Source organism: Taudactylus pleione, unplaced genomic scaffold (assembly GCF_031769625.1).
Source record: "Taudactylus pleione unplaced genomic scaffold, aTauple2 ptg000270l, whole genome shotgun sequence".
Lineage (NCBI taxonomy): Eukaryota > Metazoa > Chordata > Amphibia > Anura > Myobatrachidae > Taudactylus > Taudactylus pleione.
This window is the reverse complement of record NW_028284672.1, coordinates 3,231,515-3,255,629: the sequence shown is the minus strand read 5'-3', so window position 1 is coordinate 3,255,629 and position 24,115 is coordinate 3,231,515.

Here is a 24,115-nt window from a genome sequence, read left to right as displayed (position 1 = left end):
GTAAACAATCTCTGATTTTGAAAAGGAATGAGACAGAACGTTAAGTTGAAAATATTAATTTATTTAAATTTTGTCCAAAAAAATAAAAAAAACTAGTTCCTAAGGAGGACCGACATATGGTCAAGGACCACCAGCAGCCCGATGATGTGTTCCCGCATACGGCCCACACTGCCATACTCCTCTGTTCCTCTGTGGGTTCGAAAAGTGTGGGGATTAATACATCAATAATGAAACCACATTAAAAAACAAGCCAAAACAAGCTAACCAAAAAAGAAAATATTGAGGCACAAAGCAGAATTACACCGAAAAAACCAAGGCCCACAAAATGGTCTACCCCAAAATTACAAGTCCAAAAATCAGAATCAGACAGGTGTAATATGTGTATGGTGAAATCAGCAGTAACAGGTAAAGACAACCCGAAAACTCCCAAAAAGTCGACCAAAAAACACAAAAAAAGGGAACGACACATGATTACATACAAACAGTTTGTGGCGCTAAAAAAACAAAAAACAAAACATACCGTTCAAAATAACGCTCGCTCCTGAAGCCACTCCCTCGTCCTCCTCGGAGGTGACTCTATTCCCCAAAGATCTTGGCGGGGTGATTTGGGATTCCGGGGAGGGGGTAGTTAGAAGAGGGGTGGTTGGAGGAGAGGGGGAATTGGGATGGAGGGGAAGGAGCACCGAAATATCCGCCACAGGGTCTGGGCAGGCTGGGGAGGAGGGGGAAATAGGGGAATTTGGGGTTGTGGAGGGTTGGCTTGGGGTTGGGGAGAGTGGGCGAGAGCGCCGTCTTGGATGGCGATGACGCCGTAGTCTTCGCTGTGCCACTAAAAGATGTGAAACAAATTGTGGTTAGTTTCAACAAAAAACGAGAAAAACACTAATTTATGACAACACAAATCGGAAAACATGGCCATGCAGATATGAGTACAATGAATAAATAGGACATACATGAAAACATGGCCATGCAGATATGAGTACAATGAATAAATAGGACATACATGAAAACATGGCCATGCAGATATGAGTACAATGAATACATAGGACATACATGAAAACATGGCCATGCAGATATGAGTACAATGAATAAATAGGACATACATGAAAACATGGCCATGCAGATATGAGTACAATGAATAAATAGGACATACATGAAAACATGGCCATGCAGATATGAGTACAATGAATAAATAGGACATACATGAAAACATGGCCATGCAGATATGAGTACAATGAATAAATAGGACATACATGAAAACATGGCCATGCAGATATGAGTACAATGAATAAATAGGACATACATGAAAACATGGCCATGCAGATATGAGTACAATGAATAAATAGGACATACATGAAAACATGCACACGCAGTTAGGGCCACAAAGATAAACATGAAAACCACAGTCCCAAAAACTTACTTTCAGCGATCTGCATGCGAAAGCATGCCAGCAAGCGGGGCGTCCGCCGTTGCAGGTCCGACCACCTGCGCTCCAGCTGGCCGATCTGGCGGCGTGAGCCGAAGGAACGCAGGCGGCCACGTACCTCCGCATATGCGGAACGCTTCTCGCGATTTGTGATGGGTGGAAGCTGGCTGGTTATCCGCCTATCCATCACCTCGGTTAACACCAGCAGCTCGCGCCTGGTGAATGCCGAGGCTCTCATGATGGCAATGGTGTATTTGTTAAAAATAATTTTTAATAAAGACCCGAAAATAATTTTGATTGGCTAATGTATTTGGGTAATTAACAGGAGCAATTCTATTGGTTAGTGTATGAGTCATGTGTTCGACAGGGCAAGAAATCTCTTGAGAGTTATGATAGGCTTGATGCAGTGACATGCGTAAGCAAATTTAAATAAAGAAATGAACCCCGGGAAATATGCGGGGAAAAAAACAAATAAAACAATTGTTTAATTGGGTCTAACATGTATTTTGACAAATAAAAGCGAATGTTTAAGCCGTACGTATTCTGCGGGTAAACACAAACACGGACAAGATTAAAGTTTATTGCATTGTGTAAAAAAAAAAAAAAAACAATTAAGCTAATTGATATATTGATTGGCATGATACGATGGAGGGAGGTAGGCAGAATAAACAAGCAGTTAATCGAAATCTGACAGTCACACTTCCGGTTTGTACTTGTGCGTGCATTCCCTTCAAGCCATTCCGGGGATGTACGCTCGCTATTTGGCACGCTCGTTAGTTAGAGGAGGGGTCGGTTGAGTTTGGGGAGGATGTTTGGCTGCGTTCGAAAATACGAGCGAGTGCTTGAATTTACATATTTTTTTATGTACGCCGAACGTACGAACGGCCACTTGCGTCCGGGTCTGAATGAGGGCCATAATTTGTTCCTTGTGTTCTGGAGCTATAGATTTTAGTGGATTGGATGTTCCATAGGAATAGCAAGAGCCTTTGCCAGGAGATTCATATAGTAGTTGCACAGCATTGACACTGTACTGTAGTTTAGTCACATAGGTCTTTGGTTTTATTTTATTCATGAGATGGCAAGCCACTGCATTACATGTTAATAGAAAAATGGAAGGAATACTGAGGCAGTGTCACATCATGAAAAATAATTATAACCATGACCAAAATTAATAACAAATATTAGTGCACATTAGAATTTAGCTAATGAGTACGGTTGGTGTACACTGAGGTATTGGGTTCGATTCCCACTGCCATCCTAACTGGGGTTCCTCCGATTGCCCTGGATTTCTCCAACAATCCAAAATCACAACGGTAAATTAATTGTATTTGGACAAATAATATCTGTAGTGTATATATGTACAGTGCATGTGGTAGGGAATATAGATGGTAAGCTCCACTGGGAAAAGGACTGATATGAATGACCACATTTTCTCTGTAGAATGCTGCAAATTATGTATGTACAGTATAAAAGCTTAAAAAAATAACTAAATATGGAGTAACTGATCTGACTTTGTTGTAAGGAATCTGTATTCTGGTCTGCTGTCACTAGATGGCAACAATTACTGATTGTATTCTTCTCTGTCTCCAACAGAGGGTGCAGTGTTCACAACTCAGGACTCATCGGGGGCAATTTAAATGTTTATAAGGCAGCTATTTTTTTTAGGGCGCCTGGTGGAGCAATTCAATTGTTGCACCGTTCGCAAGGATGGTGAGAGCAAAAATATGCGATAATGTGCACCCAACCAGCAGATGGGTTTAATAGGAATGTTTATGTGGACTGTGCTTGGTTTATAGCAGTTCTATTATTGATTTATTACTGATTTATATGTATATATAGAGCTCTTGTGTATAATGTGAGAAAAGATAAATAAACAGTGAAATAAAAATGAATAAAAGCAGAATATAAAATAACAATATAATAACAATAAAATAACAATTGCTGAAACACTAGAATAGTTGCCAGATAAAAATGTTTATAGCTCTTAAGTGAGAGAGTGTGCAGGGAGCCAGAGGAGCTCCTGGCCATAGAGCACATAGTCTTGTGCACCATGATCAGGATTTTGGCAGACTGGCTAACTGTCCCTAAGCCTACCACTAGTCCTTTGGCAGCAGAAATCTCTGTTCTTGCAGTATCTTCTTCGCCGGGGTGAAGTGGTCTTCTTCCCCCCATGTACGCTTCGTCACAACGGAAGTACTGGAATGTCACTTCCAGGTGGCTTGGTATTGCGGCTCGCAGGTATCCAACACATTTCATGCAGTTAAGCACTTTGTCAATGTGCTTAACTGCATGAAACGGTGTTGGATACCTGGGAGCCAAGAGCTGCGATACCACGCCTCGGCAAAGAAGATACTGCAAGTACAGAGATCTCCGCTGCCAAAGCACTAGAGGTAGGCTTAGGGACAGTTAGCCAGTCTGCCCACGTCCTGACCATAGAGTACAAGACTCTGCTCTCCAGCTATTCTCTCCCAGCATAAACCCTGCTCCTCCAACTCCCTCACTTAAGAACTATAAACATTTTTATCTGCCAACTTTTTTAGTGTACAAAGAAAAATGGATCTCAGACTGCACACTCTGGATATATATATTTAATTGGAGGTGCTACCTGTGGAGACCATTGATATATACACAAAGAAGAAATACAAGTGCACAACTCTAAATTAACTGATTATGTATAAATAAATACATTTTGCAGTAAATACAATAGAGGTTTTTGGCATAATCTTGGCCAAGGTTATGGGCCTGCCCACCATATCCGGGTAACCTCTTGTCGGGCAAGTCCCTAACATACTAGGGTTCAAATCCAGAGTGCAGGGCACCCCCAAACTAGCCCAGTTAAGCCACCCCAAGGCACTGCTCTAATAAGAAAAGTAAAGTTTTAAGAGCAGCCGCTGGCCGCATATAAAGAATAAAAATAAAAAAGTGAAATACATATATATAAAAGAAACAGACAGTGAGGTATTAAAATGTGTTAAAGGAAATTGTGTTATACTGCGGTGCCCTGAAGCAGATCAGCAAAGCAATCTAGGGGGACCCACACCCCAAAAATGAGCCAAAGCTGCACTACACAGTCTAAATATTAGCAGGACTTACCTATATTGTGCCTTGACTGGTGTGCATATTACATCGCCAGACTCCATGCTCTAAACCACGCACAGGTAGCAGCTCCAATTTTATATATATATATATATATATATATATATATATATATATATAATCTCCAAAAACTTAGGGTGCACTCACCAGGCTTCAAGAAATGTTCATAAAATATTGATTTTATTTAGATCATCATAAAACGTACAGCCATTGACGTTTCAGTCCAGTCAAGGGACCTCTTGACAAAGGTCCCTTGACTGGACCGAAACGTCGATGGCTGTACGTTTTATGATGATCTAAATAAAATCAATATTTTATGAACATTTCTTGAAGCCTGGTGAGTGCACCCTCATTTTTCGGAGATTGTCTTCTTTTGGCAAGGTTTTTACCTTGCTTGGGATAGCTACCCCAGCATTGTATTTTAGTAAGACGTGAGTGTGGACATTGTGTGGTTATATATATATATATATATATATATATATATATATAATATATATAGTATAGATAGATATATATATGTCCAGAGTGTGCAGTCTGAGATCCATTTTTCTTTGTAAACTAATTAGTGCATTGATTTGCACACCTGGGAAGCCTGAGCCACTTCCCACTCAGGCTAGCACCTCTACTACCAGGGGCGTAACTACAACTTTGCGGGCCCCATAGCAAAATTCTCAAGGGGCTCCCCTCAACTCACCTCATAACATCTCTTACTCCCCTCACCTTGTAGCATCTCACACCCCTCACTCCACCTGTAGCACCTCTCACTCCCCCTGTAGGACCTCACTTCCCCTTTAGCACCTCACTCCCTCTGTAACACCTCACACCCCCTGTAGCACCTGTCACTCCCCCTGTAGCATCTCTCACTCCCCCTGTAGCATCTCTCACTCCGCCTGTAACATCTCACTCCCCCTGTAACACCTCACTGCCCCTGTAGCACCTCACTTCCCCGTAGCACGTCACTCCCCCTGTAGCACCTGTCACTCCCCCTGTAGCACCTGTCACTCCACCTGTAGCACCTCACTCCCCCTTTAGCACCTCACTCCCCCTTTAGCACCTCACTTCCCTGTAGCACCTCACTCCCCTTGTAGCACCTCACTCCCCCTTTAGCACCTCACTCCCCCTGTAGCACCTCACTCCCCCTGTAACACCTCACTTCCCCTGTAGCACCTGTCACTCCACCTGTAGCACCTCTCACTCCCTCCATAGCACCTCACTCCCCCTTTAGCACCTGTCTCTCCCCCTGTTGTACCTGTCACTCCCCCCCTCTTTAGCACCTCTCACTTCCCCTGTAGCACCTGTCACTCCCCCTTTAGCACCTCTCACTTCCCCGTAGCACCTCACTCCCCCTGTAGCACCTGTCACTCCCCCTGTAGCACCTCTCGCTCCCTCTGTAGCACCTCACTCCCCCTTAGTACCTCTCACTTCCCCATAGCACCTCACTCCCCCTGTAGCACCTATCACTCCCACTGTAGCACCTCACTCCCCCTGTAGCACCCGTCAGTCCCCCTGTAGCACCTCACTCCCCCTTAGTACCTCTCACTTCCCCGTAGCACCTCACTCCCCCTGTAGCATCTCACTGACTCCCATCAATCATCCGAGGGAGGGGAGTTCAATGTATTACACGGGACAGTCTGGCCGGCACTGGGGGCATCAGCAGCGCTGCAGCGGGGCTCGGGATAGCATGTGTCCTTCTGTGACTGACCGTCAGCAGCGGGGGTGGGGAGACTCAGGCCGCACTGAGGGAGAGAGGGGGGCCCGGGGAACAGGGTTGTACTGACCGCGTTAGGCTGACAGCAGACTCTCCAGCTGCATTTCCTTCCTGCGCTGCTTCCTGTTGCGGCTCTGGGCGGCTCTTCACAGCAGTACAGGACTTGAAAGCAGTATGCCGGCTTAACTACAGAGGGTGCAGCAGGGCCGGATTAAATAAACTTTATATTGAAAAGTGCAATTTGCTTGCTGGAACTCGGGCCCCCCCTAGTGGCTGGCCCCATAGCAACTGCACCCCCAGTAGTTACGCCACTGTGTACTACATTGGTTTAGAGCATGGAGTCTGGCATAGTAATATGCACACCAGTCAAGGCACAATATAGGTAAGTCCTACTAATATTTAGACTGTGTAGTGCAGCTTTGGTTCATTTTTGGGGTGTGGGTCCCTGTAGATTGCTTTGCTGATCTGCTTCAGGGCACCGTAGTATAACACATTTTCCTTTAACACATTTTAATACCTCACTGTCTGTTTATTTTATATATATGTATTTCACTTTTTTATTTTTATTCTTTATATGCGGCCAGCGGCTGCTCTTAACATTTCACTTTTCTTATTAGAGCGGTGCCTTGGGGTGGTTTAGCTGGGCTAGTTTGGAGGTGTCCTGCGCTCTGGATTTGAACCCTAGTATGTTAGGGACCTGCCCGACAAGAGGTTACCCGGATATGGTGGGCAGGCCCATAACCTTGGCCAAGATTATGCCAAAAACCTCTATTGTATTTACTGCAAAATGTATTTATTTATATATAATCAGTTGTTGTGCACTTGTATTTCTTCTTTGTGTATAACTTTGTTTCTGCAATTGTTATTTTATTTTATTGTTATTTTATATTCTGCTTTTATTCATTTTTATTACATTATTTATCTTTACTCACATTATACACAAACACTGTATATATACATATGTAGAAGATGGGTTTAGACATTTTGCATGTGTAGACTTGGTCTAATGGGGCATGAAGACCACGATAATTAATAGGCGGCTAGAACAATTTAATTGCTATACTAGGCGTCCATTAATTATCTCTGCCCACAAAACAATTGAATCACCCGCCACCTAGTTGAAAAACATGTTTTCTCTGTACACTATTTATTATTTGAATGCATGACACACAATTGCCTAGCACACTATGTGGCTAAGTTACTGTACAGTTATAAGGATTTCTCTTAGTGCAAAATTTAGATTGATACAGTTTGTATCTGGATTCATAGATGCACAAATCTTGCATTTATAGCCCATTGCGCAAATTGTAGGTGTTCACTTGTAAGTGCCATACAGTAAGGGCATGGGAGCACTCTCTCATATCCTGAGTTACACTATGAGATGCAACTTTTGCGCCTACATAAATTGGAGCAAGTTTTAGATTTGATGATGATGGTTGTCTCAATTATAAGTTGTGTAATTAAGATGTGTGTGTACGAAAATGGGGCATTTTTACAATCAACTCTAAATCAGGCCCTGCGTGTTTTTTTTCCAGCAACCCAACATACAGTAGGCTCCATCTTTTGTTTAATTACAGCCTTGAGCCTTTCTTGTAGACATGTGGGGCCTTAGTCTAAGTCATGCTTGTGCATGTGCAAGGGCTTTCCGCCTACTGTTTTTACCTGCAGCTGTCATCATTAGTCTCTCTACCACCCCCTGTTGGACGCAAAAGGTCTATCTGCAGCAGACATCCCATCTCCATCAATACGCTAAGATCAAGCACAGAAGTCAGCTTTCACACCCACAACACTCCTATGACACTCAGATGAAGTTCTGTACATTCACATTGTCTCTGCCAAGTTACCACCCAGACAAGCCATTTCATAGAAAGGATGCTCTGTCAAAGGACGGATCAATACTTGCGCCATTGCCATCTCCGTCCTTTTGTGTATGCCTTCTGCAGGACATGTGCAGCTCTCAATTCCTTTCCACGGTGCATGCGCTGTATGCAGATATCCACAACATACCTGTATATCCACATTTCCACTTGCAGTCAACTCAGAATCAGGCCCATGGGGACATATTCGATTGGGTGAGGTAAAAAACCTTGCAAATTATCTTGCCCACAATGCATCTTGTTAGTTATTGATGCCCTCTTTTCCTGTGTTGTTGACATATAGTAATTAATAAACAGTGCTTTTCATGTAGTAAGTGTTATAACTGAAAAAAAAAGTGTTATAACTGAAAAAAAATATATAAAATAATATATATATATATATATATATATATATATTGTCTCCCTATTTCTACAGGCATTGTCTCCCTATTTCTACAGGCATGTAAACTGAACTGCCCCCAGTGTAAGTTTAATAAATTTGTATTTTCTTCAGTTTGGGGGAACTGGCTATGATCTAAGCTGATAATCGATTTATCTGTGACCGATGCTAGGTCCTGTATGCAGTTGCTTGTATTTGTTAAGCCGCAGTTGGGTGTCTCAAAACAAATACTGGCGGCTGCGCCATTTGCATTTTTTAGCACAGCCGCTGCATACAAATTTGCAGCTGCTGTGGTATTGGTATTAGCATACGTCTCTCAATTAGGCCCAATGTCTCAGTTTGTTTATCATTTATTTCCTTGTGTCTCTTGCATTGTTTCATACAGTCTTGTGTACTGTCACATAGCTTTCTTATTTGACAGCGGTGTTGCGTGGATGTGAATTAAACTTGGTATTCACCTCACCTTGACGATTTCTTAATCTAGAAACTCTCACAAACAGAAAGTGGTAACTACAGATGTGTCCACATACATCTAGCCTCCTTGCACGTTAAACAGCCCTTGCGTCTCGGTAGCGCCACGCGTCTTTTCGTGCATTTTTTTCCCATAAAAACTCTTATTCACAAAGCGATGTAAATAGGACGCACAAGCAGCTTCTGCTGATTAAAATGATATATGGCATGCCTATGTTTTGTGTGTGACTGTCGGTGTATCTACATGTGAAATGCTACGTTACAGTGTTACAGCTGCTGAGACTATAACGTAGCATTTCGCATGCAGATATAACCGCAGTTGCACACAGAATATAGGCATGCTGCAATTCACTTGTGCATCCTATATGCCTCACTTTGCAAATAATACGCATTTTAAGGGGAAAAGTAGCACAACAAAAAGGCTCAGCCCTACTAAGACGCTTGGGGCTCCCGAGTAGAACCGAGCCTGCACATCCCTAGTTATGTGTAACTTGACTTGTTGCGCACGGAGGACAGATGTATCTGGGCACATCTGTACAAAGAATATTGCCAAAATACAAAAAAAGCAAACCCAAATCAAATGTCACCATGTATAGCAATTTTTGAAAATATCTAAGAGAGAGAACATAATTAAGGCCTCTAGTACAAACAGTATTTAATATATAGGCCTAGGGTGCCTCACAAAATAATCACATCAAAAAGCAATTACTCCCATTAAGCAGTTTGCCAAAGTGATTATTCAGGATGTCTCTTGGGTTTGAAGCTTTGCATTCACAAAAACATTGTTTGAGGCATCTGGTGTTGAGTCTAATATTCATAGTCAGTATATGGAGCCAAGTCCAATATGTACAGGTGTATCTCGTGTCAAGTTTAATATACAGAGTTGTATCTGCTGCCAAATGCAATATGCTATGCTATATGTAGTACCAAGTAGAGATGTACAGTTCGGTTTTCTTGAAAAACGAACATACCAGAATTTAGGGGTTCCAAGTCTGACTGAGTCTCGGCTCGGGTCTGTTGTAATTTCAGAACTTGGATTTAAAAACTGAATCTCGGTTTTGGATTGCATGTAAAGAGGTCCATATTACATGGTTTTAGATGTTTTTAGCAATTTTAAAGAAATCCAAAACCAAAACTGACTCCGAACCACAACACTTGAGGGTGATTTTGCCCAATCCATAACATTTGAGGGTGGTTTTGCCAAAAAAAAAACACAAGGGTCCATGCACATCTCTAGTACCAAGTCTAATAGGCAGCCATATCTGGTGCTAAATATGATATCAAAAGCCAAGTGTAACAAGTAGAACCATGTACTAAGAGGTATAATTACTAATGTTCGATGTTGAATTTTGAGTGATTTCACATTTGATTTGCATTCGGTGTTCATTCGATTTTGCATTTGGAGATTTAGTAAAGGCAAAATCGAATGTCAAAACGAACATAACACCGAATCCTACTTAAGTCCCATTCCAAATTGAATATCGGCAAAACATTGGTACTTTTACATAGACCATAGAAATCCCTGATGTACGAATATTCAATTTGAAATCAAACACCAAATTAAACTCCAAATCGAACATAAAAACCCTAAAATAATAGACCTGCTTCATGCTAGCGATTTTAGCATGAGCAGCTGTAAATTACACAAATGCATGCACAGATCAGTGAGATCCGTGCATGCTTCTGTGTGTAAAAATTTGGAAAAGTGTTAAAATGTAAATAAAAAATGATGTGAGGTCCCCTCTAAATGCACAACCAGCACTGGTCCTGGTTGTGAAAATATGTGGGACAAAAGACATAGAGGTCCCCCGTATTTTGCATAACCAGCACTGGGCTCAGTGAGCCGGTCCTGGTTTTGGAAATACGGGGGCCAAAAGATGTAAGGGTTCCCCGTATTTTTCAAAACCAGTAACTGGACTCTTTCTAGTTGGGGTGTAATGTCACAGCTAGGGTACCCTATCACCGGGTCCCCCTGGCCAAAGCATTATACCTGGCTGCAAGTCAGCCTAGGCCGCGGATCCCTGAGGAGGTGGGGACCCCCCAATAAAGGGATTCCCCTCTCCAGGGCATCCCAGGCCTGAGCTGATGGCCTGAGGCTATCCCGGCACCCCTGGCCGGTGGGTGCCGGGTTGATTGTGTATACAATTAGATAAAACAACATTGTCTTTTACAGGAGAACTAGAGGTCCCAGCAAGCCTCCCCCACATGCTGGTACTTGGAGAACTACAAGTACCAGCATGTGGGGCATTAAGGGCCCGCTGATACCTCTAGTTCACCTTCAAAAAAAATATTAAAATAAACACAAAACTCACACATCATGAAAGCAGAACATTCTTACATACACTCCCAGTGGGAGGCAATCGGGAAGCCGACTGCCTAAATACCGGCAGCCGGCTTCCCTACTGCCATTTCCCGGCAAGGGTGAAATGCCGGGCATCTAGATGTAGATGCCCGCATTTCCCCGATGCCGGGAAACCGGCGCCCGGCATCCCGATCGTAGGGATGCCGGGCGCCACGAGCAGACAGCCGCGGGGGGGAGGGTTAGGTTTAGGGCTCCCGGGGGGGACTTAGGGTTAGACACCCCCCCGGGAGGGTTAGTGTTAGGCTAGGGGGAGGGAGGGTTAGGGTTAGGCACCCCCGGGGGGGACTTAGGTTTAGGCACCCCCCCGGGGGACTTAGGTTTAGGCAGCGGGGAAGGGGGTGGTTAGGGTTAGGCACTTAGAGGGGGGATTAGGGTTAGGCACTTGGGGGGGAAGTTAGGGTTAGACACCCCTAAGGAGGGTTAGGGTTAGGGGGGTTAGATTAGTAAATACTTACCTATCCACGATCGGATTTCCAGCGCTGTCAGGCTTCCGCTGCATCGCACTCTGCTCTTGTTGGGCTGCCGCTGACGGGAATCAAAGCCGGCGGTATTTCATACCAATTCCCTCCCAGTCACATATACTCACCTACAATCCCTGTACATGTCCTCTTCTCCATGTAGGCATCCACATCTTCCTAAAACAAAAACATGCAAAGTCGAGATCCACGGACTCTAAGGACGGTACTTACTGCATGACAGCTGAACCATTGCATTTCACTTGGAAATGCATGGGCTGAGTATTCATTGTCTGAGAAGAGGTGAGTCTCCGCCTCTCTCAGCCAAAGAATGGTTCCCACCATTGACTTCAATGGTGAGAACCGCTAGGTAACCTTTAGTAATGGGGGAGGCTTGCTGGGACCTCTAGTTCTCAAAACTAGGGCCTGCTCACTAAACCCAGTGCTGGTTGTGAAAATACAGGCGACAAAAGACGTAGGCGTCCCCTGTATTTTGCACAAGCAGGACCAGTTCAGAAAAGCCTGGTGCTGGATGTGCTTTTAAGGGGGAACCCCACATCATTTTTTTTAACACTTTACAACCTTTTTACACACAGAAGCATGCACAGATTTCACTGATCTGTGCATGCATCTGTGTAATTCACACCTGCTCATGCTAAAAATTCCAGTTCTATTATTTTGGGGATTTGAATTTTGATTTTATGTTTGATTTGGACATTGGCATTCAAAATCAAACAAAAATTCATTATTTCAAATAGAACCAAATCGAATTCAATTTAGAATAGGCTACCAAAATAGAATTTTAGTAAATGTGGAATCTTGACAGGGATTTCTACATTTGAATTGATTTGATTTCAGGTGAGCTAAATTGATAAATAAAATAAAATTGAATGCAAAATCAAACTTTGATAAATATACCTCTATGTATAATATGCAGAGCCACTAGTAATGACAAGTCTTATATTCAGAGTCATATCTAGTACCAGCTCTAATAAACAAATACATATTTGATGCCAAGACTTGTATGCAGAGCCATAGTAGGCAGAGCCGTAACAAGTGCTATGAATGCACTATGCCGCCCCCGCCTCATATTCCACATCAAGCATAGGGGAGCGTGGCCGCTGGCACCCGGAACTGCAGCAGTGCCCACAGAGTCTTGAAGATGCTTCAGGCAGCAGTAATTACAGCAGGGTGCCTGCCTGTAGCATCCAAAGGATGCACGCCCCTGTTTACTGCCCTGGTACTAGGTGCCAATTGTTATAAACAATTCTAATATGCAGAACAATGTTTGATACCAAGTCTATTATGCAGAGCCATAAGTTGAACATGGCGGCACAGTGGTTTGCTTTGGAGCCTCACAACGCTGGGGTTATAAGTTTGATTCCAAGCTAAGCACAATTGGAGTTTGTATGTTCTCCCTGTGTTTGCATGGGTTTCCTCTGTGTGATCTGATTTCCTACTGTACCACATTTCAGATACATAATAATAAGTTATTTGGCTTCTGGAGAAATTAACTTAAGTACGGTGCAGTGTTTTCACTTATGTTTTTTTTCTCCATTTCTCCTGGTTTGCAGCAGTGTTTCCCCAGTTTTGGATTTTTTTCCCCAGTTTTTCACGATATTTAGAAATGTTAATGAATACAGTTTCCAATTTTGGATTTACTGTATTTTCCTGGTTGGATAGAATTACCATTACAGGTTTTTATTTTTATTTTTTTACTGTAGTTAATTTTTCAGCTATCCTGTTATGTAAATACCACAGCATTTTAAGAAAAAAAATGTGACAGGGAATTAACTGGGAATTTTACCTGGGAGAGACCAAGACATCTGAACATTTGAAAGTGGAAATTGTATGTGTGTTCATATATTTGGCAATATAGACTGTAAGCACTGCTAGGGCAGGGACAGATGTGAATGATAATATATGCTCTGTAAAGCACTTCCTTGTATGTTGATGCTACATAAATAACAGCTTTTATAGTTAAATATTTGGTGCTAAGGGGCCTATTCATGATATTAATTATCGGGGTCCGATTATAATTAACATTCTGACTCGCCGCGGCTACCGGAGAAATTCATCATTGCTCCGGTGCAATATCAGCTGTCCCCATGAGCCGCTTCATTGGTCCTTTTCGGAGCAGTGACGGGACTGCGCATAAGTGACCTACAGGTCACGCAAGTGCACAAGAGCCACGACATCTGGCAGAAGGAGCCAGACAGGGGTGGAGGGATCCGAAAGGACCCCACATTGCAACCTGGACCGCCTTAACATAGGGAAGGAGTGGGTTGCGATGCGGGAGCAGGAGCATTCACCATCTAAAGATGGCGAATGCTCCCGCAGTCAAGCTCCGACAATGTAATATTTTCGGAGCTTGATGAATTCTGTCGAGTGTATGGGAACAGCAGGCCATTCCACAAGATGAAGGTAAGCAGGAGATATCTGTGATACTAGTGTATGGGAACAGCGGGCCATTCCGCAAGAGGAAGGTAAGTAGGAGATATCTGTGATACTAGTGTATGGGGACAGCAAGCCATTCCACAAGAGGAAGGTAAGCAGGAGATATCTGTGATACTAGTGTATGGGGGCAGCGAGCCATTCCACAAGAGGAAGGTAAGCAGGAGATATCTGTGATACTAGTGTATGGGGACAGCGGGCCATTCCACAAGAGGAAGGTAAGTAGGAGATATCTGTGATACTAGTGTATGGGGACAGCGGGCCATTCCGCAAGAGGAAGGTAAGTAGGAGATATCTGTGATACTAGTGTATGGGGACAGCGAGCCATTCCACAAGAGGAAGGTAAGCAGGAGATATCTGTGATACTAGTGTATGGGGACAGCGGGCCATTCCACAAGAGGAAGGTAAGCAGGAGATATCTGTGATACTAGTGTATGGGGACAGCGGGCCATTCCACAAGAGAAAGGTAAGCAGGAGATATCTGTGATACTAGTGTATGGGGACAGCGGGCCATTCCACAAGAGAAAAGTAAGCAGGAGATATCTGTGATACTAGTGTATGGGGGCAGCGAGCCATTCCACAAGAGGAAGGTAAGCAGGAGATATCTGTGATACTAGTGTATGGGGACAGCGGGCCATTCCACAAGAGGAAGGTAAGTATGAGATATCTGTGATATTAGTGTATGGTGACAGCAGGCCATTCCGCAAGAGGAAGGTAAGTAGGAGATATCTGTGATACTAGTGTATGGGGGCAGCGGGCCATTCCACAAGAGGAAGGTAAGTAGGAGATATCTGTGATATTAGTGTATGGGGACAGTGGGCCATTCCACAAGAGGAAGGTAAGTAGGAGATATCTGTGATACTAGTGTATGGGGACGGTGGGCCATTCCACAAGAGGAAGGTAAGTAGGAGATATCTGTGATACTAGTGTATGGGGACAGTGGGCCATTCCGCAAGAGGAAGATTAGTAGGAGATATCTGTGATACTAGTGTATGGGGACAGCGGGCCATTCCGCAAGAGGAAGGTAAGTAGGAGATATCTGTGATCCTAGTGTATGGGGACAGTGGGCCATTCCACAAGAGGAAGGTAAGTAGGAGATATCTGTGATATCTCCTGCTTTACCCTCTTGATGAATGACCCAATAACTGAATTTTTACAATTGCAGATAAAAATGTGCATTTTCACCTGCTTTTGTTAAAATTAAGTGATTATGAATAGGCCCCTAGGGGTCTATTTACTAAGCAGTGTTAGGAGACAGAGTGAAAAGTGATAAGAAAGAGATAAGGTGCCAGCCAATCAGCTCCCAACTGTCATTTTTCAAACAGCCTGTGAGGTGACAGTGGGGAGTTGATTGGCTGGCAACTTATCACTTTCTTATCACTTTTCACTCTGGGGCCTATTCATCATACCTAAACTTTCTCTGGAGGTAATTAGGTTTAGAACTTGCATGGAGTTCTACCTAATTACCGGAGGAATTCATCATTCCTCCTCTCCATTATTCCAAAAAGCTGTCATTTTTGTGATGACACCTTTTCGGGAAATAGATAGTTTTCACTAGCTACACTAAATTAATGTAGCAGGAAACAGTGCTGCGCATGCACCATTACATCTGTAAAACCAGCGCATGCGCAGCGCTGCTTACAGATGCAGTAATTTTGTGTGTCCCCCTCCCCTCACCTGCCCCCCCTCCTCCCCCGCTCACCTTCCCCCCGTCCCAGCACTTTCCTGCCCACGCAGAAGCCTCCGGCTTCGTCTGCTATGCTGTCACGTGTTCTCCCAGCAGAACACAGTACTGTTTAGAAAAAAAAAGAAAAACGTCTAAACTTTATTGTGTTCTACTGGGAGAACACAATGTCAGCATAGCAGACGGAGCCAGAGGAGAGACCAGAGTGCCAGGGGACCTGCCCAGCTGGAAAGTAGGTAAGTGTTACCTGCTATACGCCACCTCACAGTGGCGGATAATTACACCATCAAGTTCCAAAAATACATAATTTTCGGAATTTGATGAATACCATAATTTCCATATCCCCATACTAATGTATGAGGAGTGTGGAAATTAACGCATGGGGACTTAACAAGGAGATATCAGTGATATCTCCTGTGCTAAGTGTGTTCATGAATACTAAAATAACGTTAATTAAGGAAAATGTCCTTAAAAACATTATTTTAGTGTTGATGAGTAGGCCCCTCTGTCTCCTAACACTGCTTAGTAAATAGACCCCCATGTGTGATCTGCATACTGGTATGTCATATCTGGAGCCAGATTATTCAGATATGTCTACTAACTAGCCTTGCATTTATTGGCTTGTAGCACTAGGAACTCACACTGCAACAGCTACTCAGAGTTCAGTGTAGGACAACAGCTGAAAAGTTATCATATAGTTTGCTTGTAGCTGCATGGAAACCCTGTTTGGACCAATCACTTTAAGTAGGTGTGGATGAGCTGTCCAATTTTTAATGAGAGAAAACAACTGTTACTTTCTGTTCAAAAGGGATACTAGCAGCTATAGTTAACACCCCCCCACAAACACACACACATACACACACATACACACACACACAAATAAAGAGTGAACCTGTCAACAGGTACTGTATTTATATTTACGGTAATAAACCATTTATCCAAAGGCATTTTCAATATCTCTAAACATGATCTCTATCAGGGTTAGATGCACTAAGCCTTGGAGAGAGATAAAAGGGTCTATTCACGGGATGGGTATGGGATTACAGAATCCCGGAGGTCATACTTCCGATGCCAGCATTCCAACCAGATTACAATACTGACGCCTTCAGGTAAGTAAGCCTAACCTAACCCCTAACCCTACCCCTGACCCTCTCTTCCCCAGCCTAAACCTAACTTCCCCCCTAGTGCCTAAACCTAACCCTCCCTCCCCGCAGCCTAAACCTAACCTCCCATTGTAGCCTAAACCTAACCCTCCCCCTAGTGCCTAACCCTAACCTTAACCCTCCCCCTGACCTCAGTACTTACCTCGGTATTCTGATGTGTCGGGATTCCGGCATCGGCATTCTGAATGCCGGTATCCCAGCGGTCAGAATGATGACCGCATCCCCTATTCACTAAGCTTTGAAAAGAGATAACATTGGGAAAGATAAGTCCCAGTCAATCAGCTCCTAACTGTCATCTTTCAAACACAGCCTGTAAACTGACAGTTAGGAGCTGATTGGCTGGTCTTTCTCCATTTTATCTCTCTCCAAGGTTTAGTGAATAGACCCCAAAGTACCAACCAAGCAGCTCATTATTATCATTTTTCAAACACAACCTGTGACATGGCAGTTAGGAGCTGATTGGTTGGTCAATGGGTGACCATTGATCTCCAGTCGTTATATACATGGTTTGAACACAAAGCAGGGATTTTAGCTTGCAAATACTTTGATCCCAGTTTGACGCAGCCTTATAAAGATTTTATTTGTCATATTTTTTGACTTTATATTGAATTACAGTGAATTTAGGTTTAAGACACCTTCTTTGTACAAACCTATGAAATTCATCTAAAGTTCTCATCTAATAGAAGCAATACAATTTATCAAAAAAGACGACACCAACAGCTATTTGCATTATTAAAGTGGTCATGTGAAACAAAGAATGAGTATTCTATATTTACTGTTTTACCACATCAGATAAAACTGTAGCACTTTAGCAACTTGCAGTAAATAACTGAAAATGAATGCCGATCACTTCAGGGAAAGGGAGTACCCGGAGAAAGCAATCGAAGAAGCACTCATGAAAACCACATACTGTAACTTCAAAGAACTGAATTATTAAAATAAAAAAAGAAAGCAACTAGTAAAGATTTAGGCCCTCATTCAGAGCCACTCGCAAACAGCAGTACGCTCGTTGCGTTCCGATGTTGACTAACCGCGCATGCGTCGGTGTAACACTGCGCATGTGCGTACGGCAGATTGCGAGTTTTTTTGGTCTCGTTCGTCAAATAGCGTACAGGAAGTGACATGTCAAATGTGATTGACAGAACAGGGCGTTTTTGGGTGTTGACGGGGGTGGAGATGGAAAAACGCAGGCGTGGCGAGGCGTTTTTGGGGCGTACATACATTAGCAGATGCGAGCGTAAAATGTGTACGGACCGACTCATACGTCACTGGATGATCCTCTTTCCCTTCAAAATGCTCGCACAGCTTAGGGTCTGGATTACTCGACCACATTGGCGATGGCCTTCACCTCCATCCCGGCACTCCTCGATGTTGCTGCGATTAATCGCGGGTGGTCTGAACAGCAATTAGTGGTGGATTGAAAACCGGCTTGGTATGTGTTTTGAAAGTAGTTTTTTGTGTTAGCACAAAAGCGTACGCAGGTGGAAATCATAGCTGCTAATGTGATGATTACACAATCAATTTACGTACATTTGTGGTAGTTTCTTTGGGGCTCAATTTGTTGGTTAGGGCCTATTGTAACAATAATGTCATCATGTTTTTTTGGTTTTTCCCTTTTTCTTTTGGCCTGTTGAATTTGCCTCGTTATGTTAAATTTGAAACGTTCCTTAAAGAGCCCTTTTTTGGGGGGGCATGTAAAATGTGGTTCTTGCCAGTTTGTGCCTTTTGGCCCAGGATTAAATGTAATCCATTGTGACAATAATGTGAGAATACAATGTCAGTTTTTTATTATTTTTTTATTGCTCAAAGAAAAAATCACAATTATAAAATTTTTTGCCAAAGTTTTTTTGCAGGGTTCATTTCCAAAGTTACAATAATTGGGCCAAAATAAAAGATTTATGAAATGTAGAACACAAAATTAAAAACAATTCACAAGAAAGGAGAGGGAAGTTTTGACCAGAAAGGAATATGAGCCAAGCACAGAAGGAGTGTGGGAAAAGTCGCCATTGCTTTCACCGTTTTTTCACCCGTTTGGCTGGGGGAGGGAGGGCGCCAGACCGGGTCCGGGATGTCATCGGGCTTGCCTGTCCAGAGGCAGATGTTGTGACCTCTGGACTAGGCACAGGGCTAGGCACATTTGGAGGATTGGCTGATGTTGTGCCAGAGGTGGAGGATCCTGATGTTCCGGCAGGAAGGGAGGTCGGCTCCACCATGTGCTGGCGAATGAGCTGCTCCAGGGCATTGGCGATGTGGATGTTGGCCCTGGTATTTTCCGCCAGGGCCTGACCAATGGTCACATTGGCCGCAGCATTTTGCTCCAGGGCCTCAGCCACCCGTAGCAGACTGGCGTCCATCCTCTGCAGAATCTCCGTATGGAAATCCGATTTGAAATTGAGTTCTGTGAGGAAGGCCACTGCCTGCGAGGGGGATTGCCCTGGACTGGCTTCTGCAGGGTCCTCAGCCGGATGTACTGGTTCCTCCCCTGCAGAGCCAGCAGAAATTCGGCGGGCCAAGGCTCCCCTCTGGAGCAGACTCATTCGCCTGTGTCTCTGTTAGGAAAAATGAGAAAAGACTCACATTAGAATCTACATATTGGCCCACTAACATTTCAGAGTTGGTGACATCACAAGATTTACCTGGGACAACATGAGGAGCCGCAAAGTCTGGCATGTCCGTATCCATGTTGGACACGCCAAACACCTCCACAGGCTGCACACACCGCTGTGCCAGCTCTTCTAAATCCGTCAACTCCAATGACACAGGGGTGGGACCCCCACCTGTCCCCCTTGCATGCCTAGCCCTGTCCGCGAGTTTTTGCTTTAGGCGATATTTGAAGTCGCCCCATCTGTGGGATAAAATGGAAGCCATTATCCTTTTGTTTAAAATGGTGTTTGTTTTTAGGGGGGGCAAGTGTTTACTTACCGCCGTTTGACATCCCGGGCTAGACGGACATAATCACCCACCCTATTGACAGCAACGGCTACCTCTTCCCACATTTTCCACTTCTGGCTTGTACTCATATTCCTGTCTGCCTGTGGCAGGATGTCCACACACTTCTGAATCAAAACCTCCATCTCCTTTCTTGTGAAATGTGGCTGCCTTTTTTTTTTTGCAGCTTTGGCCGGAATACTGGGCCCAGCAGCCTCTTCCATGTCATCCTCCTCACCTATTTGTGTAAATATTCAGATTTCTCAAATTCACAACTTGCCCAATCTTATGTTTCAAATTAATCATTGAGACAAAATGCATGAAAGACTTACCGCCTGACTCTTGTCCATTGTTTCCCTGGTCTGTAGCCATGTCTGAGGTCCAAACAAGAAATACACCAGAATTTAAATGTGTTTTCGTGACGTATTTATACATGCGTCCTTATTTTGTGGCCGCATCATTGATTGTGCGTTCCTATGATCCCTCCTTAATTTGTGCGGGAAACTAAACACTATTTATGGCTTCGTGTGTCTCGAGTCGAGGTGGCGTTTTTGGATTGTTGGAGGTTACCTTGGTTGGAGTTTCTTGTTTGCGGATAAAGGAGTTGGCGTTTGGAGTTTATTTTGTTTGCTAGATTTGCGTTTTTATTTTCCGTTCGCTTTTTTTTTTTTTTGGCCTCGTTTCTTGATTTGGTAAGTTTTGTGAAGTCTAACTTTGGTTCAATTGGTGTCTCATTGTGTTTCTTCTTGTTTTTAATTTTTGGATCCATAATTTCATCTCTTTTAGCTTTTTTTTAATTTCGGACCCAAAGACCTTTTGATTTGGAATCTTATATATTTGCTCTTGGTAAGTCCATTTTTTATCTTGTATTTGCGAACTAATTAGCGCATTTTTCTCTGTTTGTATAGTGACTTGTATTTGCGAACTAATTAGCGCATTTTTCTCTGTTTGTTTATTAACTTGTATTGGCGAACTAATTAGCGCATTTTTAAATGCTTATTAATCCTGTAAAATTGTTTGTGGTTGCCCTTTCGCTTTTTTGGCTTACATTTCAACCCATTTTGATGTACTGTGTGCAATGTCGTTTTGCTCTTTGGCCAAATGTGTATTTCGCATATTTTAAGTTTTGTCTAGCACAAAATTTAGAAACATAAATGCACAGACTAAATTTTTTCAAATTATTTTTGGGATTAATTTCAGTTTGGACGTATCATGACAATACCCCGGCATGTAAGCAGCAATGGATGGTATCATCAAGCTAAGTTGTTCTTAATTTTCTTTTGGGGTGGGTCCAAAGCCTTACATTCAAATCTTGCCATTTCAGGTTGATCTTGGGCGGATTGTTCTGGCCATGCTCCCGGAAGCCGACCAACCTCAATCTCGTCCCAGGCGTAGGCATCATAGGCGTGCAAGGCCCCAGATATTTCGAACACGTGTCACCCTTTTTGGAATGCCCGATGATGAGGTTTTAAGACGCTACCGTCTTCCTCCCAAAATCATCATAGACACTCTCTCATTAATAGAGAGTGATCTTGAGCGGCAAATTGACAGTCCAACAGCAATACCACCACTTACGCAATTTATGGCGGTGTTACATTTCTGTGCCTCAGGATCGTTTCAAACAACGGTGGGAATAGTGGCGGGCATCTCACAATCCTCCTTTTCCAGGATCCTGAGGGCAGTGATGGAGGCACTTTTCAAGCACCTCCATCATTTTATTAAAATGCCTTTGGATATGGGTGCCCTTAGTGTGGCAAGGCCAATTTTTACCAAATAGCTGGCTTCCCACACATCATAGGGGTTGTGGATGGTACTCACATACTACTTCAGCCTCCAGCACGGCTGGAGGCAATATTTCGCAACCGTAAACACTATCACTCCCTGAATGTAATGGTGGTATGTGATGCCTCCCTCCAGATCCTGTCTCTGAATGCAAAATTACCAGGAAGTGCACATGACTCATTCGTCATCCGGCAATCAGGGATATGGCACAAATTAACCAACCTACAAGCTGGTGATGCGTGGCTTCTGGGTAAGTGGAGACCTTTAGTACATAACAATGTTAAGCTTGATACACAGTGATCCTGATGTTGTCTATTCTTTTTCACAGGAGACAGTGGATACCCTTGCATGTCCTGGCTGCTCACTCCTTATTTGGCTCCCACACCAGGTCCACAAAGTGAGTTTAATACCGCACTTACAGCCACCAGGCAAGTGGTGGAGCGCTGTATCAGCCTTTTAAAAGGCCAATTCAGATGCCTCCACCGCTCTGGTGGCGAGCTCATGTATTTGCCGGATATGGTTTCGAAAATTGTGGTCCTGTGTGGGATCTTTCACAACATCGCCATAAGGAGTGGTGTTCCAATACAGCCAGAGGATGCCTTACCTGAGGATGGCCCCCCCGAGGTTGGTCGGAGGTCAGTATGTGGGGGGGCCATACGCGATGATGTGGTGGCCCGATATTTTAGGTAATTATTGACCAAACAACAGTGTGTATACCCAATGTGTTACGGTTTTTTAGCGTTCATCTTTTTTGATATTAATTCTTGCACCATCTTCTGTTTGTTTGCATAATCTTTGGCACTCCCACGATGACTACTTCCTGCTACCCTTCAAAAACCTTTATGTGGAAACTTCTGGAATATATTCTGACACCAATATTGCAACGCCATATTTTTTAAATCATGTGGGCATGGACCTTCGTCAACCAGTTCTTGATTTGTTGTGTGTTTGTTTTGTGTTTTTGGTATGTGGTGTATTTCTGATTATCACTGTGTGTTTTGTTTGTGAGTGACCACTTTGTATTTTGATTTCTGTTGTGAATAAATATTTGGAGAGTGTAATTTGTTTCCTTTTTGGGCACGTTAGAAGCAAGTGTAAACAAACTCCCAATCGTTAATTTTACCTAAGGGATAACCCAGTAATGAAGCAAGTGGAGCTAAAATGTAATATGTTTTCGGGGTATTAACCAACACACCAAGGAATCCTGTACAATCAGTTGCCTTCGTAAGATTGTCCTAAGCAGTTTGGCCACCAAATAGGAAGCTGAAAAATGTTGTAAATTATCATGTTGACCACCACAAAAAAGGAAAATGACATTGGTACTGGGAGGTGTTTCTTGTGCCTGTTTGCATTCAAAATACAACACACAATCTGTAGTGAGATTCTGTGGCAATCCTTGCTTGAAGAGTCTACTTATGTCAGTGTAAAGAATCTTGGATTTACTCAAAACGCATGAGACAGAGCTTGAATTAAAACTGATTAATTAGGAAACAAGTAGAAAAAAAAAAAAAACTAATTCCTAAGGAGGACCAACAGATGGTCAAGGCCCTGCAGAAGCCCGGTGACCTGCTCCCGCATACGGGCCACACAATGAAAGATTTCTGCCCGACGCCTCTGTTCCTCTGTGGGTGACAAAAGTTTGGGGATTAATAAATCTATAATGAAGCAACATTCTAAAAAAACACAAAACAAGCAAACCAAAACTTAAAAGCTTGTGGCCAAAAAAAACATTACACGGAAAAAACCCAGCACCCCAAAATGTCGTAGGCCAAAAATACAAGGGCCCTAAAAAAATGCACACAGGTGTGATATGTGATGGTGACATCAGCAGGAACAGGTAAAGACAACCCCCAAAAATACCCTAAGGCGACAGAAAGCCAACAAAAATGGGGACGACACATGATTACATACAAACAGTTTGTGGTGCCCAAAATAAAATTAAAAAACATACCGTTCTCCAAAACGCCAGAGCCAGAAGCCACTCCCTGGACCACCTCGGAGGTGGCTACATTCCCCAAACCTAGGGGCAGGGTGTTTGACGAATCCTGGGAGGGGGTATTTGGAGGAGGGATGGATGGAGGAGAGGGGGAATTGGGCTGGAGGGGAAGTAGACCTGAAATCTCGGCCACAGGGTCTGGGGAGGAGGGGGTAATTGAGGAATTGGGGGTTGGAGAGAGGGGCCGGGACAGGCGTCTTGTCTGGCGATGCCGCCGTAGTCTTTGCTGTGCCCCTAAAAAATGAAAAAAATATTGTGGTTAGTTTCAACAGGAATCCAAAATAAAAAAAAAATAAAAAAAAAAAACAACAATGACTAAATAGGACACACATGA